This window comes from Felis catus, chromosome C1 (assembly GCF_018350175.1).
Source record: "Felis catus isolate Fca126 chromosome C1, F.catus_Fca126_mat1.0, whole genome shotgun sequence".
Classification (NCBI taxonomy): Eukaryota; Metazoa; Chordata; class Mammalia; order Carnivora; family Felidae; genus Felis; species Felis catus.
In genome coordinates, this window is record NC_058375.1 from 22,241,340 (window position 1) to 22,257,140 (window position 15,801).

Genomic DNA, 15,801 nt, shown 5'->3' on the forward strand with positions numbered 1-15,801 from the left:
CCGGTGCGCTCAGGTGGAGGCTGGACTCCAGCTGAACCTACACCCCTCCCCTGCTCCCCCTCCTGAGGAGTCGCCCCCCAGAAGCCACTTGCCCGTGGGTCCCCCTCTCACTCTGCTTCTAGGGATCCCCACCTGCACTCGCTCCCTGCCTGGAACAGCCTTGCCCTGAGCCCCCCGCCACGTTCTTGCCTGTGCAGGGCTGCGTCCGAAAGGGACCATCTCGTCACACTCAGAGGAAGGCGAGGGCCGGCATCTTGGGGACTTCCAAACCCCAACTCCCGCCCCCACCTCTTCCCAATTCTCTCCACGTCTGCTGTAGGTCCCCCCCGCAGCCCACCCTCTCCACGTTAATTCCCGCGTCTTCTCAGATCTCACTTTGATTAATGGAACAAGTCCCAGGAAAAAGAAAGCCAGCATGTCCCCAGGGCCGTCACGGTCTGCTGTCAAGGTGCTTTCTAGCCAATATTTTTGTTTTCTTGCTTTGTATATAGATAAAGAATTAACCTAACAAATATACACTTCTCTCTTTCTGTAGGCGTCAGGAGCCTCTTTGTCCCACAGTGAATTGGGGAAGAGATTTCTATCAAGGGTCTGTCTTTGCAATTACAGTTCACTGATGGATTTGCAAGGGAGGGAAGGTGGCGAAGTCCTGCTAGAGGGTGTTTTCACATTTCTCCTCTTTTGATTGCACGGGTAGGTCCTGGCCCGGAGCTCTGTGAACAGCGAGGGGAAAATCCTGACACCCATCTGTTCTAGATGCAATTGATGTGGGAGAAGACAGGCGTCGGGAGGGGGCGTCTCTGCCAGGAGGACAAGCCTCCCCCCTCTTGGGAGCCGCTCCTGGCGGACAGACCCCGCCACTGGAGCCCAGCGCTCTGCTCACTGGACGGGCGGGATGTAGTCCCTGGGGATTTAGGTCAGGGCAGCCTTGGTCCTCTATTGAGCCACTGTTTCTTGGGCACCTACATGTGCTAGGGCTTTACGTGGATTTTCTAGCAAACTTCACAGCGATCGTATTACAGACCCACTGTGCCGACAGAGGGGAGCTGAGTCTCACAGATGTGCGCAGGCCATGGGGTAGCAGGGAACATTTGCAGATGTGTTACATGGTGACTCAGAGATGTGCGGGGTTTGCCAAGGCATCTGAGCTGGAGCTGGCATCGGAAGCTGGGCCTGTTATCTCCAGATTTCCTGCTGTGTCCACTCCCTCTTTGCTGCCATCTTGCAGCTCATTCTGGGCCTCAGTTTCCCTATCTGTGAAATGGGCCCCAGAGACAGGACACGATGAGTGCGCAGGCCGTCTTAGGCTTTGGGGTGGGGTTTTGGAACGGGTGGTCTTAGGCTTTGGGGTGGGCTTGGAATGGCTGACTTGAGGCTGGTATTGAGGGGTCTGGCAGCAGGGACCTCTGTGGTATGGGGACAAGGGGCATCCACGTCCAGCACCGGGAGTAGGGCTCAGACCTGGTCAGACAGCTGGTTTTGTCCCTGTCACTTGACCCCTTCAGCCCTTCCTCCCAAAGCCTCGCAGGGAGGCAGTGACCTCTCATGGGGGCAAATGCGTCTGCAGTCTCCCCAGGAAAGACCATCCTCCCTTCTCTCGCTGGGCCACCCTCTGCGTCCCTGACTCTGGCATGTCTGTGTGACGGCCCGTCTGCTTGTCCTGGCCTCACTATGCTCAGAGGCTTTGCCGGTCAAGGGCACGGCCCAGACCTGACTGCTGGGAGTGGGCTGGGGGCTGAGCAGGAGCACTGAGGGGCATCTTCCTGTCCCCTTCCTTCTTGTTCCTCTTTGCAAATGGCTGAGTCTTTTGTCCCCAAATCAGGATATAAGTGCTTTGGAGCCAAAAAGATCTATCGCGTGGTGGGGGATGGAGGATATGAGACACCCAAGCAGAGGTGTCTGAGGGGCCCCCAAAACAGGTGCCATGAACAGAACACGAAATCCACAATCCAAGGAGCTGGGGGTGAGTCCCGGGACCCTCCCTGATGTGCTGTGTGACTTGGGGCACCTGACTGCCCCTCTGGGTGTCAGTTTGCTCACCTAGGAAATGGGGAGAATGTTTCCCACCTCTCTGGGGTGTGCAGCCTGAAATGAGACACCAGGGTAGGACAAGGTGTCGCTGGGGCTCGGGAAAGAAACCCCATCTTTGCCGGGGTTTAGGCTCAGGTGACCCTCGGCCACCAGTCTCCCCCCAGGGCTTTGAGGAGGAGACAGCACCTCCTCTAGGTCAAGAACTGTCCTCTCCTCCCTTGTGGGAAACCTCCCAACAGGTCGGAACGTGTTCCCTCCCCTGGTCCCCTCAGGTTAGCAGGGCTTGAAGTGGCTCCTTCCTGTCTGTCCCCTCCTGTAAAGTGCGGGTGGCTGCCCTCCTCAGTGACAGAGCCGGGGAGCGTGGGGTCTGCAGGGGAATGGTGTAGAGAGCATCGGGGGAGGCAGGCAGGTGGTGGGAAGGATGCGCCAGCACCCCAGACGGGGTGGGAGAGCAGCGTGGGGGTGGCACGTGGGAGAGTGCCAACTGTCCCGGAAGCCCGTGTGGCCGGTCGTCGGTGCTGGGCCTGGGACCTGGCTCCATGCAGGTGTGGGATTTCACACTCCGGGAAGGTCGAGGTTGGAGAGGACCCTGGTGGTGCCCAGCTGCTCCCTCTCTGGGGACTCCCTAGCGTGGGCTCTGCTGTCCCCCAGCCCCCTGGGATTCCCGGACCCGGGCGCAGGGATCCTAAGTCTGCAAATGGGCGGGAGCCTTGGGACCTGCATTTTAAGCCAAGCCCGGGAGGTTCCGAGAGGCCTCCCTGCCTCTGCCCAGGCCTGGGTGCGAGACCAGCTCCAGCGCCAGCACGGGGGACGCTGGGGCAGCCCCTCCCCTTCTCCGAGGCTCCCTGTCCGTCTGTGAGGTGGGGGTTGGCCTCCGGCCTCCCCAGGTGTCCACGGATGGCTCCGTGACCGGCTGCCACAGGACGCGCCTCGGCCTGGGCTAGACACGCAGTGGACACGTCATTGGTGTGAAGGTCCCTGACCCTCCAGTGCCATCATCTGCCCTAAGGTGCCCCATGGGAGAGTATGGCTGCAGGTGAATTATTTCCCAGTTTGAACTCAACTCTGCTTCCCAGCTCTGCTCTGTACCCATGCCCAGCACCTAGCACTGTCTGGCTCAAAACGGGTGCTCAGTAAACACGCTTGGTGAATAAATCAATTCGTAATATCTGGGGCCACACATAACACACTGGCTCCCTCTGCTACCCACAGACCATCAGCTGAACCAATAGTAAATAAAATATTCAATAACATAAAACTTCTGATCGCTGACACATATTGAGTGCTTCCTGTGTGCTAAGCATTGTTATTCTTCACCATGACTTGGGGACATAGGTTCTAGTCTCTCCCAGTTTACAGGTGGGGAAAAATGAGGCTCAGGGAGGAGGAAGGGAGTTGCAGTGGAAGGAAGAGCTGGGGCTTGAACCCAGGCCTGCTGGCCCTACACGAGCCCTGGTGCTTCTCTTTCCGCGGGTGCTGCTGGTGCTGTGCACCGGGACTTCCTGTGGCTTGACCACATCCCCTCTGGGGTAGGGCCCGGGGCAGATGGCCCACCTTCGCTTCCCCAACTCGTGCAGCCCCAACTCCAGCCTGGAGGCTTGTCTGTCTGTTCTTCAACCCATCACAGTTGCCTTGTTGGGCTGGGGATGCGACTGCCTTTCTAGAAGGTTCTGTTTCCTTTTTTTGGTTGCCAAATTTTCCTTTGCAGTTTCCTGTCTTCATTTTTGGCAGGACCCTTTGCACATGAACAGAAGGCACCTCCTGGCTTCTCTCCCTGGGGTGGCGCAGAGCTGGGGATTCTGCTTTTGGGTGCCTGGGGCTTTCTTTAGAAGAGAGGAGGGACATGTGGTGAGCACCCCCAAGTGCATCCCATTCTCAGGGGCCACTGGGGCCTTTGCAGCCTTTTGATCCCTTCCTCATGGGGCCCTGGTCAGCCGAGCCCCCTCCAGCCGCCATGGGGCTCCCTTTGCCGAGGCCCAGGCCGGGGCAGCAGGCAGGGGCGGGGCCTCCCGGGCAGAAGGAGAAACTCCTCGGCGGCCCTGGGCGGGGCTGGGGGAGGCCACGCCCTATCCACCCGCCCAGATCCACCTCCTCCCTGCCCCTCCTGGTGCCTCCCAGGGAGGGGCATCTGCTCCCGGTGAGTCAGAGACAGGACAAGGACAAGCGGTGCCCGGAAGAACGTTTTATATTTACCAGTCGTGTGTTTATTTTAATGAGCATTAGGGGAAAAAAAACCCACAGGCAATTAGTGCATTGGACCTTTGGTTTCATGGTTAGAGCCCTCCTCCCTTTCCTGTGGGGATATGTTCCAAGACGGCCAGGGGACGCCCGAAACCGTGAATAGTACTGAACCCCACATATACTATGTTTTTTCCTATATGTACACACCTATGATAAACGTACATTTACAAAGTAAGCACAAGAAGAAATTAACAACGATAACTGATAGTAAACCAGAACAATTATAACACATCTTACTGTACTGTCCTCAAGTATGCTACCATTGACCTTCTGACGATACGTCGGAATCTGAGGAATCAGAGGACCATCTGAGGGGCGCCTGGGTGGCTCAGTCGGGTGAGCATCCAACTCTTGATTTTGGCTTGGGTCACAATCCCAGGGTTGTGGGATTGAGCCCTGAATTGGACTCTGCACTGATTGTGGAGACTGCTCAAGATTTTTTTTCTTTCTCTCTTTCTCTTTCTCCTCTTTCTCTTTCTCTTTCTCTTTCTCTTTCTCTTTCTCTTTCTCTTTCTCTTTCTCTTTCTCTTTCTCTTTCTCCCTTTCTCCCTCTCTCTCTCTCTCTCTCTCTCTCTCTCTCTCTCTCTCTCTCTCTCTCCCTCCCTCTCTGTCCCTCTCCCTGGCTCACATTCTCTTAACAAAAAAGAAAGGAAGGAGGATCATCTGGCTTCCAGAGTGCAGTTGACCAAGGCTGACTGAGACCATGGATGTGGGAAGACTGCTTAGGGGAGGACAAATTGAAAAGGGAGCCTATTTCGAGTCAATCTGAAGGGAGGTGGACGGTGGAGTCGGTCAAAGCATGGAGAAACCAGAGAAACTTTGGAGCTTTGGAGACACTGGAGGCCCGTGAGCCACATGTGAGATCCCTGGAGGTCCACCTTGGCCTTGTCTGTGGCTAAGGGATCGAGGACAGGCCACTGCTCCCCTGTGTGTCCCACTCACCTCCTCTGTCACGCGGGATGCCACGCAGCTCTCGGGGCTGTGGAGAGGGGTAAATGAGGTGAGAAAGGTGGAGTGCTGGCCCGGAGCCTGCCGTGGGGTCAGCGCCCTGCTATGGCAGTGGCCGCGGGTGCTTTTATTATTGTTAGCATTAGCAGCCCTGTTATCACCAGGAGCTCATTTTGGTGTGGGACCGATGGCTTTCATCAAGGAAGAGGGCTTGTCACCCAATGAACATAGCCCCCCCCGCCCCCCCAAGCAGCCCCCACCAGAGGCACCCTCCTCAGGCAGGTCTGAGTGTGTGTCCAGCCGGGCCACCCGCCGGGGGGGGGCGACATGGACTCTTGGAGCCACCACGTCCTTGGTTGTGGACTGACACCAAGAGACCTACCTCACAGGGGTGGGGTTGTTAGGAACAACAAGAATAAGCAGGTACAAGACCCCAGAGCAGTAGGGCTTCATCTCCTGAGAGATTCTGTCTTCACAGGGTTGGGGGGGGGGAGATCTACTGGTCAGGCAGACACAGTTTGGTAAAATCTGGAGAACCATCTGAATCTGAATCAGCTCTGAGTATGACATGTATTGTACCTGACACGCTCGTCCATCCATCCGTCTGTCCGTCCATCCATCCTTCATCAGTCCATCCATCCATCCTTCATCAGTCCATCTGTCCATCCATCCATCCATCATCAGTCCATCTGTCCATCCATCCATCCATCAGTCCATCTGTTTGTATGTCCATCCATCCATCCATCCATCCATCCATCCATCCATCCGTCCATCCATCCACCCGTGCGTCCATCCGTCTGTCCATCCGTCCATCCACCCGTCCATCCGTCCATCCATCCATCCACCCATCCGTCCATCCATCGGTCCATCTGTCCATCCATCCATCCATCCACCCGTCCATCCATCCATCTATCCATCCATCCGTCTATCCATCCGTCCATCCATCCATCCGTCCATCTCTCCGTCTGTCCGTCTGTCCATCCATCCGTCCATCCATCCGTCCATCTGTCCGTCCATCCGTCCATCCATCAGTCCATCCGTCCGTCTGTCCATCCATCCGTCCATCCATCCATCCATCCATCCATCCATCCACCCGTGCATCCATCCGTCCATCCATCTGTCCATCCATCCATCCACCCGTGCATCCATCTGTCCATCTGTCCATCCATCAGCCCATCCATCAGCCCATCCATCCATCCATCCATCCATCATCAGTCCATCTGTCCATCCATCCACCCATCCATCCATCTGTCCATCCATCCATCCATCCATCCATCCATCCATCCATCTATCCATCAGTCCATCCATCCATCCACCCATCCATCCAGCAAATGGCAGTTGACCAGTTATTATATGTCAACAAATGCCATGGTGCAGACGGTGCTGAACAAAACAACCAAAGTCCTACCTTCACGGTGCTCCAGCGGAGCAGAGAAACCGGTGTTGAGCACACAGCACTAGGAAGTGTGAAGGCATCTATGGAGAGGAGCAAAGGCTGCTGTGGTGTCCCCTGCAAGAGTAGGGAAGTCTGCCTGGAGGGGGCATCTGAGCAGGGCCCTGCAGGGCCAGGAGGGGTTCCACAATAAAGGGGGGTGGGTGGGGAATGTCCAGATGGAGAGTAGCCTCCACCAAATCAGTGTCTCAGGGCTACAGAGGCTCCCCACCAGCTCAGGATATTTCCAGGGAGGCTCCTGGGACTCAGGGAAGGGACTGTCCCAAACCCCACGGCCAAGTCTACTGGGCTCTGAGCTCTGGGGTCCCTCTGCTGCAGGTGCCCAGAGACCCCAGGCTTCCTGGTGGGTGAGGAGGGGCCCCTGGGCCATCCTGGAGGACGGACCATTATCCGGCCTCCTCCAGGATTCCAGCCCCACCTGCCTGGTCTCCATTTCTTCCCTCCCTGGATCCTGTTCCTTTCCCGAGAAACCCAGCTGAACCTTCAGGGCGGCCACTGCTCAGAGCCCACGGAGAGCCCCCCCAGATGAACAGTGAACGGGGAGAGACCTCCACAGTGGGGCAGGGTGACAGGAAAAACAAACAGGACTGAAACGTAAGCAGGCTCCTGATTCCCATCCCCAAGCGGCTTGTACTGAAGGAGATGCACCAGAAAATTCCACTTAGCAAAGGCTGCGTCCCCACCACGCGCCTCATAATCAACCCAGCAGGAAAATGACTCGAGAACAGAGATGTGTGCGTCTGTGAGCACGTCCGCCCAGGTGTTGGCCCCACCGGCTCTGTCACCTGGGGCTTCAGGACCCATTGTACCCTCTCGGCATGAGGGGACCTGGGGGGGGGCGGAGAGTCAGGTGAGGAGACGGGGCGCGTGGGGTCAGGGGCCCCCGGAGACCCACACTGAGCGCGGAGAGGACCTTGCGGGTCAGGGGCCCAGGGTCCTCCCTCTGCAGACGCGGACGCGGGCGGGCGAGGGTCACGGAACCTTCTTCCATTTTCACATCCGCCAGTCCTTTCACGGCACTTGTGACGCACAGGAGTGGGAATCACAGCGTCTTTCATAGACTCCAAGGCGCTTTCAGAAAACCTTTGAATCACAGAATGTGAGCATCTGGTCCCTTTCACAGAATCCTAGAATTCTAGAATCACAGAATCAGCCGTGGACTCACAGGCCTGACGGTCCGAGAATGAAGGAATCTCTGGAGAAGATCTGGAACCCCCCTCCCCCAACGTCCCCCCTCCCCCGACCACTGGGGGACACGTGGAGTAGAAACGGACAGCCTGAGATCAGAATCTTAGCCCAGAGAGCCATGCTGGTGTAACTCCCCCCTTCCTTACACGGGACGCTCTCCCTTCACTGCCCTGCAATAACTTGAACCCTTGTAGGGACGGGGAGCTCACCACCTGGCAGAGGAATCTGCCGGGAGATTTTTGAGCACCTCTGCTGATACTGAGCCTAAATGTACCCCCACGTGACCCGCCCACCACCCTGCACACTTCTTGCCTCCCACTTCCCTGCCATCCCGCCCCCAACCAGGAGCTAAATATGGAAACTGGTGAACCTGACATCATCGCGCAAGCTGTTTCTCCTGGCCACAGGGATGGGATCGGCCCTCGGGCTGAGGGGTGTCTTCCTCCAGGGCGGAGCCTGGCACCGGGCCACGGGGACGCTCAACCCACCTCATTTCACCAAGGCAGGGAGGGAAAGAGCCTGAGAACCACGGAGATGGAAGGAGAATTCGAGCGCTCGATGATGCCCGGTGCCGGAGAGAAGGAGGAGAGGAGCCCCCTCTCAGGGGTCAGGATGGCTCCCAGAGCCAGGGGTGCGTGGACAGGGCTGGTCTGTGTGTCGGCCGACTTGGTCCGAGTTGCCGACCACTGGGGGACGTTGAATAAGTAACTCAGTGTTTCCCCGTCTGTAAAATGGGCTAGTGAGGCGCACTCTGTGGTTGGCGCCCGGGCTGCAGGGGGACTCACTGTGAGTAGTGCCCCCCTTCCCACCGCATGGCCCTGGGCGCGTGGCCGGCGGGCCGAATGGGTGAGGTCCCTCCCTCCCTCCCTCCCTCAGTGCTTTGGCCTTGGGGGATGCGCGGGATTTCTCCAGATGGAGAAGACGTGGAAAGGACTCCCGGTAAAGGAAGCAGCTTGTGCAAAATCTGGAGCCGTGAGCGTGTCAGGAGGATTCGGGGAGCGGCCCGTGGTGTTCTTGTGGTGTTGGGGGGTTCCTGTGGGGTGAAGCTGCAGGCACGGCCTGGGGACAGAGGGCAGCTGCCGGCCGCCTGGGACCCCATCGGCCAGGCGGGGCAGGGAAGTCGGGCAAACTAAAGCGTGTCAGGAACAATCACCAGAAAAGACAGGCTCCGCTCGCAGCCGGCACCCGGCCCTCGCCGCGCGGAACCATCTGGGGATGAAGTCCAGCACCAGAACATTGGAGCAAGTCAGAAGGATCTGGAAAGGTTTTATCCTGACATAAAGAGCTGGATTGGATCAAGTCAGATGTCAGCTGGGGAATCGAGGAGGCCAAGTCTCCTGAGGACTCTGGGCCAAGGCACCCGCCCAGGGCAGATTCTAGAAAGCAGCCTGAGGCGCAGGGGGGGTGGCCCAGTGTCTGGGCCGGGGCCTCAGTTCCGTCGCAGAAGCTGTGTGACATGGGGCAAACTACGCAACCTCTCTGGGCCCCACATCCTCCCGCGGGGTGTGAAGTGGAACTTGGAGCTCCCACAGGGCGGTCACAGCGACGGAAGGAGGTCGCGGGAGGCCCTCTGGGTCTGTCATCCTTTCTCGGGTCATTGGCTGCTGTGGCCTCCCTCCCTCCACCGTCCATCCCGGACCCCTGCACTCGCTCGGTCAGCCCCGGATCTACCCTCCCGTCCGTTCTCACGTGTCCCCGCCCCGGGGGGGGGGGGGGGACTCAGCCTCAGCTGGGACACCCTGAAGGGGGCAGGCGGTCTAGACACCTACTCGGGGCGCTGGTTTCACGGCGTCAGAGCACAGAGCACGGGTGAAGGCAAGGAGGTGCGGAGGGGGATGAACACGGACTCAGTCTGTCCCCTTGAGTCGTCCCCTGGCCAGGACGCAGCAGCAGAAGAGGGTCGGGGGGCCGGTCCCGGGCTGGTGGGCGCTGCTGGGGGCACCGACGTGGCTCCTTGCAGAACCCCTTGCTGTCACTGTGCTCCCGGGGCTCCCGCTTCCAAACACCCACTTGGCCGCACTCGTTTCTCAACGGGTTTTGTTTCGGTTTTGTTTTACGGCCGGTACATAAGGCCTCTGGAGCCAAGGCCGAACCCAAACCCCGGTGGGTGTCCGCCTGGATTGGGCTGATTCCTCTGCTCGCCTCTCCTGCTGTAACTGAGTCCCCGCCCCCGCCCCTGCCCCGCTTTCCCAGGGAGCAGGGGAGTGGGGACGGGAGCAGGGGCCTGGGAGCCAGCAGCCTGGGTTGGATCCTGGTGCCACCTCTCACTGCCACGTGCAGACTTGGGCGGGACCCTCGCTTCCCAGTGACTGTGTCCCAGCAGCAGGGATGAGGACGCTCTCGTGCGGGGCTGACGTGTGGGTGTCGGGGAGGGGGGACCCTGAAGCGGGTGCTCAATGCACTGAACTCACGTCACTGCTGGAAGAAGCGCTCCTGCTCGGAGCTGCAGCTCGGCTTCGCGGCCCCGGAAGAGCACGTGCTCCCAGGGAGGACAGCGCCGTGATCCCCCTAATGGATGGTACCTGCTCCTTAATCCGGTCCTCGCCTCCGCTTCCTGTCCCCCCTTCTGTGTTTTACGCGCGACCTTTGCCAAACGCGGCCATTTCTCTTCGGGAGTGGGTGAATTAGGAAAAAAGATCGGAATTTAAACATCCTGAAAGATTCATTCTGTGTAATAATGGAGCGACCCCACAGAACGTGCACAAATTATGCCGGGAGCAGGGGGGCAGTGGTGGCTGGAGGCCGGGCTGGGGGCTCGGAGGGAGGGGTGAGGCTGCTTGCTGGATAGAGGATTCACTCAAAAGCTCTGACTGGATGCAGCTTACAGTTTGCCCGCCTTTGCGGGGGGGGGGGGGGTGCTGACATTTGCTGAGCACCTACTGTGTGCAGGGCCGTGCACATGCTGGACTCCATCATCCCTCGCTCTGTCCCCCAGGTGCGGAGTTTGGGGCCCCGAGGGATGAACTGCCTTGTCCCAGGTCACTCGACTCATTGGTGGCAGGTGTGAGCCCAGGCCCGGCTGACCCGAGTCCCTGCTCTTTCCCTGACCCTGTGCAGGAGGGACACGGGGATCTGTGCTTCAGGGGAGCTGGGACTCCAGGCGTCAGTGGTGGCACTTGTCGCTGATCCGAACGGGACTGAGTTAGGAGGGTCAAGTTTCAATTTGGCTGAGCAATTTCTTGTGAATCGCAGGCCCAGGCGTTTGGGGAAGGCCAAAGGTGGATATGTTGGGGCCATGTCACAAGCCGCCTATCGCACAGATGTTTATTGACATAACATGAAAGGTAGGGGTTCCCTGTGGCCTCAGGAAGTTACATCACCTCTCTGAGCCTCAGTTTCCTCATCTGCACAGTAGAGGTGACAACGGTCTCTGCCTCGCAGGGCGGTGGTGAGGACTAAGTGAGGTGGCCCACGGAACGGTTGAGGACAGAGCCTGGCACGTGTTACGGGCTCAGAACATGTTCTCTACCAGCTGCTCTGGGGCAGAGCTGAGAGTGATTAGTTCTGTCTGGAAAAAAGCCTTCACCAAAGAGAAGAATTGTGGGTTTTGAAGGACGAGTAGGGGGAGGGCAAGGAGGGAGGGGACACCGCAGGAACAAAGCCCTGGCAGGGTGGGGGTGGGTGAGGGCATTGGGAGCCCAGTGAAGACCCGCTTTGCTTGGAGTTTCCAGGGGGCAGGGGCAGGAGAGGTGGTGGGTGGTAAAGCTGCCAAGCAGGGAGTCACGATGGCTTGAGGCAGCCGTCAGCGGGCGCCACAGCAGGTCCTGGAGCAGTGATGCCTGTGATGTGGAGGACAGCCTTTCTGCTGATGTTGCGTGGGGGAGGTGTACCCGCTGCTCGCCCCCAGGCCCCAGGGCAGACAGGCTGGGTGAGGACCCCCCTCTGGCTCCCACACGGCCTGTGCTTCCCCATCAGATCCCACCGTGTGGTCATCGTCTGTCCCCCATGGGACGGGGGGCCTGGGGGGCCGCGACGGTGGTGTCTCGGTCCCCGCGGGGGGCGCAGGGCCTGCCTCCGTCAGCTCCTGGAGAGATGGCTCTGCGCCCGGCTCGCTAGCCGTGGGGCTCGGACATCTCCTGACTACTCGGAGCCTCGGTGTCCTCATCCGTGGGGGATGACAATCCTTGTCTCCCAGGATCGCTGTGGTACAAAATGGGACACGTGCAGAGAGCACCGGGCACAGTGGAGGACACCTGCCTCCCCCTGCCTCCCCGCCTCCCCTTACCTTCCCGCCTCCCCACCTCCCTTCTTTCCAGCCTCTGCAGGGCTCCCCGCCTCCCGCTTCTCCCCACCTTCAGAGAGAATGAGAAAAAACGTCCTCAGGACTCACATTTCCTGATGCTGCGTGTTTAATTAACAGTCTTGTGGGCAGAGGAACTACCTAACAGAAACCCAGCCTCTCTGCCCAGGAGAAGCGTGTAGGCGCCTGGCTTCTCCCTGCGGGACTAGCTACATAAGTTGCAGTTTCGGTGAAAAATGCGTAAGTGGTGTTCTTGTTCAAAAAGCTGGGGAAAAAAAAACGCCGTTAAACACACAAAAACATAAAGCTCTTTCCTTTCTGCCGCAGTCTCTCCCTCATCTTTCGTGGTGTATTTTATTTCCTATCTAATGTGGCTCTAAGAAAAGAAAAATCAGAATTTAAAATTATTAGCATGAACTTTCCCGTTCGTCTTTATATTGTGCAATGCCAGTTTTAAATGCAAATACGAGGGCATTTAATTTGCATCCGGAGTCGCAGAAATTACACAGTTCGTATTTCGCAGCGCGCAAATGCAGACGTATTTCGTTCTTGCGGGAAGAGGGGGAACTACACAAAACCAGCTTCGCAGCCTCCGCGTCACTTCCTGCTATGTGTCCACGCTCCCACCCCTCTCCCTGTCCGGCTCACCGGTGAGCAAGGAGGGCCCGAAACGAAGGGAACCAAGAATTACTTCATTTGTTTCCTCTCCTCTGTCCCCATTTTCAAGGCGAGGGGTTGGCAAATAACGGGAAAGTGACGCAGGTAAGAAAGGATCTGATGAGTTTCCTTGATCATGTATGTTTCTTCGACTAATACCGCTGACGTCTGTCTGCACTTGGGAGAATGTCCAGGCTCAAATGGGAAGGCTGGCCGTTCGGGGCTGTCAGTACCCCCGCTTACTCCACTGTGGACACTGTGTCCTCGCACCCACTTTGAGTCTTGCCGAAGTCACACGCACGGTGGGTGGGCTGGAATTGGGAGCCCACGGGGTAATGCCAACGCTCTCTGTCCGAGTGGGGCGGGAAGAACTGGCGGGCGACACACGTAACTCTCTGCTCGTGAGCCTGTACTCCACTGTCCCGCTGGACTTGACTTACGAAACACAAGCTCAAGATTAAATTATTAGGAATTTCAAGATGGTGATCCCAGAGAATTAAAGCAAGTATGTAGGGTTCCGCGTGGCTAAGCTGGTGCCTCTACACCGTGTCTCCCTGACGGTGTTTTCGAAAGTATTCTTGTCTTTGAGCCCCCAGCTCCTTTCCTGAATCTGGGTCTGTTTTACCACGATTTTGCACTCAGAATCCAGGGAGTGGTTATGCAGCTATTAAACGTCAAAGCAAGGATTCGAACCCAGTAACTAGGGTGTTCATATGAAACGCTTGTTGATCAGGGTCCTACTTTGCGCTGGATCCGGTAAAACCCAACATCACGTAAGGGCACACGGCAGATGGGTCCAGGCGCCGATCCTGACGCCTCGGTCCTGGGCCACTCCTGGCTTCCTTTACGATTTCACTGCAGCCCCAACAGTGTGGGAGGGAGGGGGCATTAACCCACTCGGTGGAGGAGGAAAGTGAGTCCCAGAGACAAGGCCGCCAGCCAGAGAGGGGCCGAGGGGCCCAGCCCTGGACTTTGGGCCAGCCTTAGGAGACAGGCCAGTCGTGCCGCAAAGTGGCCCAGGCTGGAAAGTGCGGCAGGAGAAGGGTAAGTAACATGTGAAGTGACCTCTCTGCTCTTCCGCTCCTGCCTTCCGTGTCCGGGCCATCGCTGGGGAGACGGCCACTTCTGCCTCAGAATCGGCATCCTCCCAGCCCAGTCCAGGTTTAGATGTGGCCCTGCCACTCAGTCGGCGAGACTTCAGGCACGGTTCTCACTAAGTTCTGTTCCACGCGGCTGCTGCCACCAAGTCCCCCTGACCATCTGTGCCTCCGGACCAGGTCCGTCTCCATCTTTCCTCTGGGCCATGTCTCTCCCCTGAGGACGACAGCGGCTTCTCCCTGGGTCTGCCTGATCTGGCCTCAGGTACGGATTCTCCCCAGAGTATCCTCCACTGGGGCCACGGGTCCTCTCTCAACACGTCTGGGATGGGGACCTTTCTACTCAGTGTGATGGGAGGTGGCAGGGAAGAAAATCGGGGCAGCTTTAAGACTGGAATAGTCTAGCAAACTTGGCAGAATTGGTCCAGATGCTCTCCTCCCCCAGCATCCCGTTGTCTTGGTAATGGGGGGGGGGGCAGGCTGGCTCCAGCCCCTGTCCTGGGGTCTCCCTAACCTTGCTGCAAGGCTCATTGTCTTGTGTCTCGGTGTGGTGACCCTCCCTTCCTCTGAATTCTTGCTTTGCTTGATGGGGTATCAGCTAATCCAGGGGCTGGCCTCCCAGCATCTCACGTGCTAAAACTCCTTAAAAAGAAATCCACGCCCTGGACTCATTGCAGAGAGCAGGGAAATGTTAATCACCACCAGCGCCTTCCTTGTCTTCTTGCAACCCTCTGTCTCTGAGCTCGGTGATAAAGGAATTACGTCCTGGGTAAAGGAAGGCCACACCGTTCTGAGATGCTTTTCCCTGTCCTCAGACATGACCAGCGGCCGGAGGATGAGGGAAAGAAAACAGGAGAGAAAGAGGGAAAAAAAAGAAAAAAAGAAAAAAGAGAGAAAACAGATGTTCTTTGTTTGTTTTGGTGTTGGAAGCACAGGGCTTTGAGGGCAGGCAGCCAGTCCCCGGGTGACCACTGGTGGGGTGGGGACGGTGGGGAGTGGCAGCCGGCGGCCGTGAGACCAATGAAACCGGCAGAATTGGAGTTCTGTGTTTCTACCTCCGATGCCTGCACACATTGTTCTTTCCACGCTGCTCGGCTGCGGCAAAAACATACTGATTTGTTAAAAGAGAAAGATCAAATGTACTCCCGAACTCTTCGTGTCCTGGGTACAAATCCGGATAGGCAGCGTGCAGCGGGTTTTGTGCAAACAGCCCCAGACGCGGTGCTCCCGGGTGCTGGCTCCCACCTGCCCCCTCCCCCTGCTGTTGCTGGGTGGGGCCTCTTTTCACCCCTACTTGGACCCTTGGATTGATTCCTGGGCTGAGTCTGGCTCCACGCAGCCCTGTTTCTTGGACGTTCTTTTTCAGGCTTCCTCTGGCCCCGGAGGGCTGGGACAGAGCAGGGGGTGTAGGAGCCGGGCTTTGGAGTCACGCAGATTTGGGTTTGAATCCCCCCACCCCTTTCCCTTGTCTAACCCTGGCTTACTCATCTCTAACTCTGTTAATAAAATGCCTGTACCAGGAGGTGGTTAAAATGATGGAGGAAGATGATCAAAGTAGCTACCTTTTTGGAGGACTGGTATGTACCAGGTGCTGGGCTCCTTTCATCCTCTCCAGACCTGACAAGGTACCTGTGACACAGCGTCTGGAACATAGTAGGTGCTCCACATGCGCTGCCCCACTCTCCCCATCTTTCCCCCAGAACATCAGCTCTAAGGCCCCCCACCCATCGATGTTAATTGCAAAGAGAAACTTACATGGCTGAACTTTAGTGGCCAGTGGTGTTTCCATCCAGCTGTCTCCCCCACCGCCCTCCACCCAGGTGGACAGGCAGTGCTGGGTACCAAAGCTCTGAAAACCTGGTTTTGGAAAAATTTATCACCAGCAGACCCACACTGTGAGAAATGTTTAAAAGGAGCCCCTCAGGCAGAAAGAAAACACACAGAAA

The 15,801-nt window shown here is 57.6% G+C and overlaps 1 long non-coding RNA gene across 1 annotated transcript; it reads right to left on the bottom strand.

Annotated features, from left to right (window-relative positions):
* Positions 1 to 4,819: 4,819 nt before the first annotated feature.
* On the bottom strand, positions 4,820 to 11,322 carry LOC123379539. The gene is made up of 3 exons (XR_006584103.1): positions 9,631 to 11,322; positions 6,629 to 9,117; positions 4,820 to 5,251 (listed from the first exon to the last, which is right to left on the bottom strand). It is a non-coding gene; the product is annotated as an uncharacterized LOC123379539 (long non-coding RNA).
* Between the last annotated feature and the right edge of the window lie 4,479 nt (positions 11,323 to 15,801).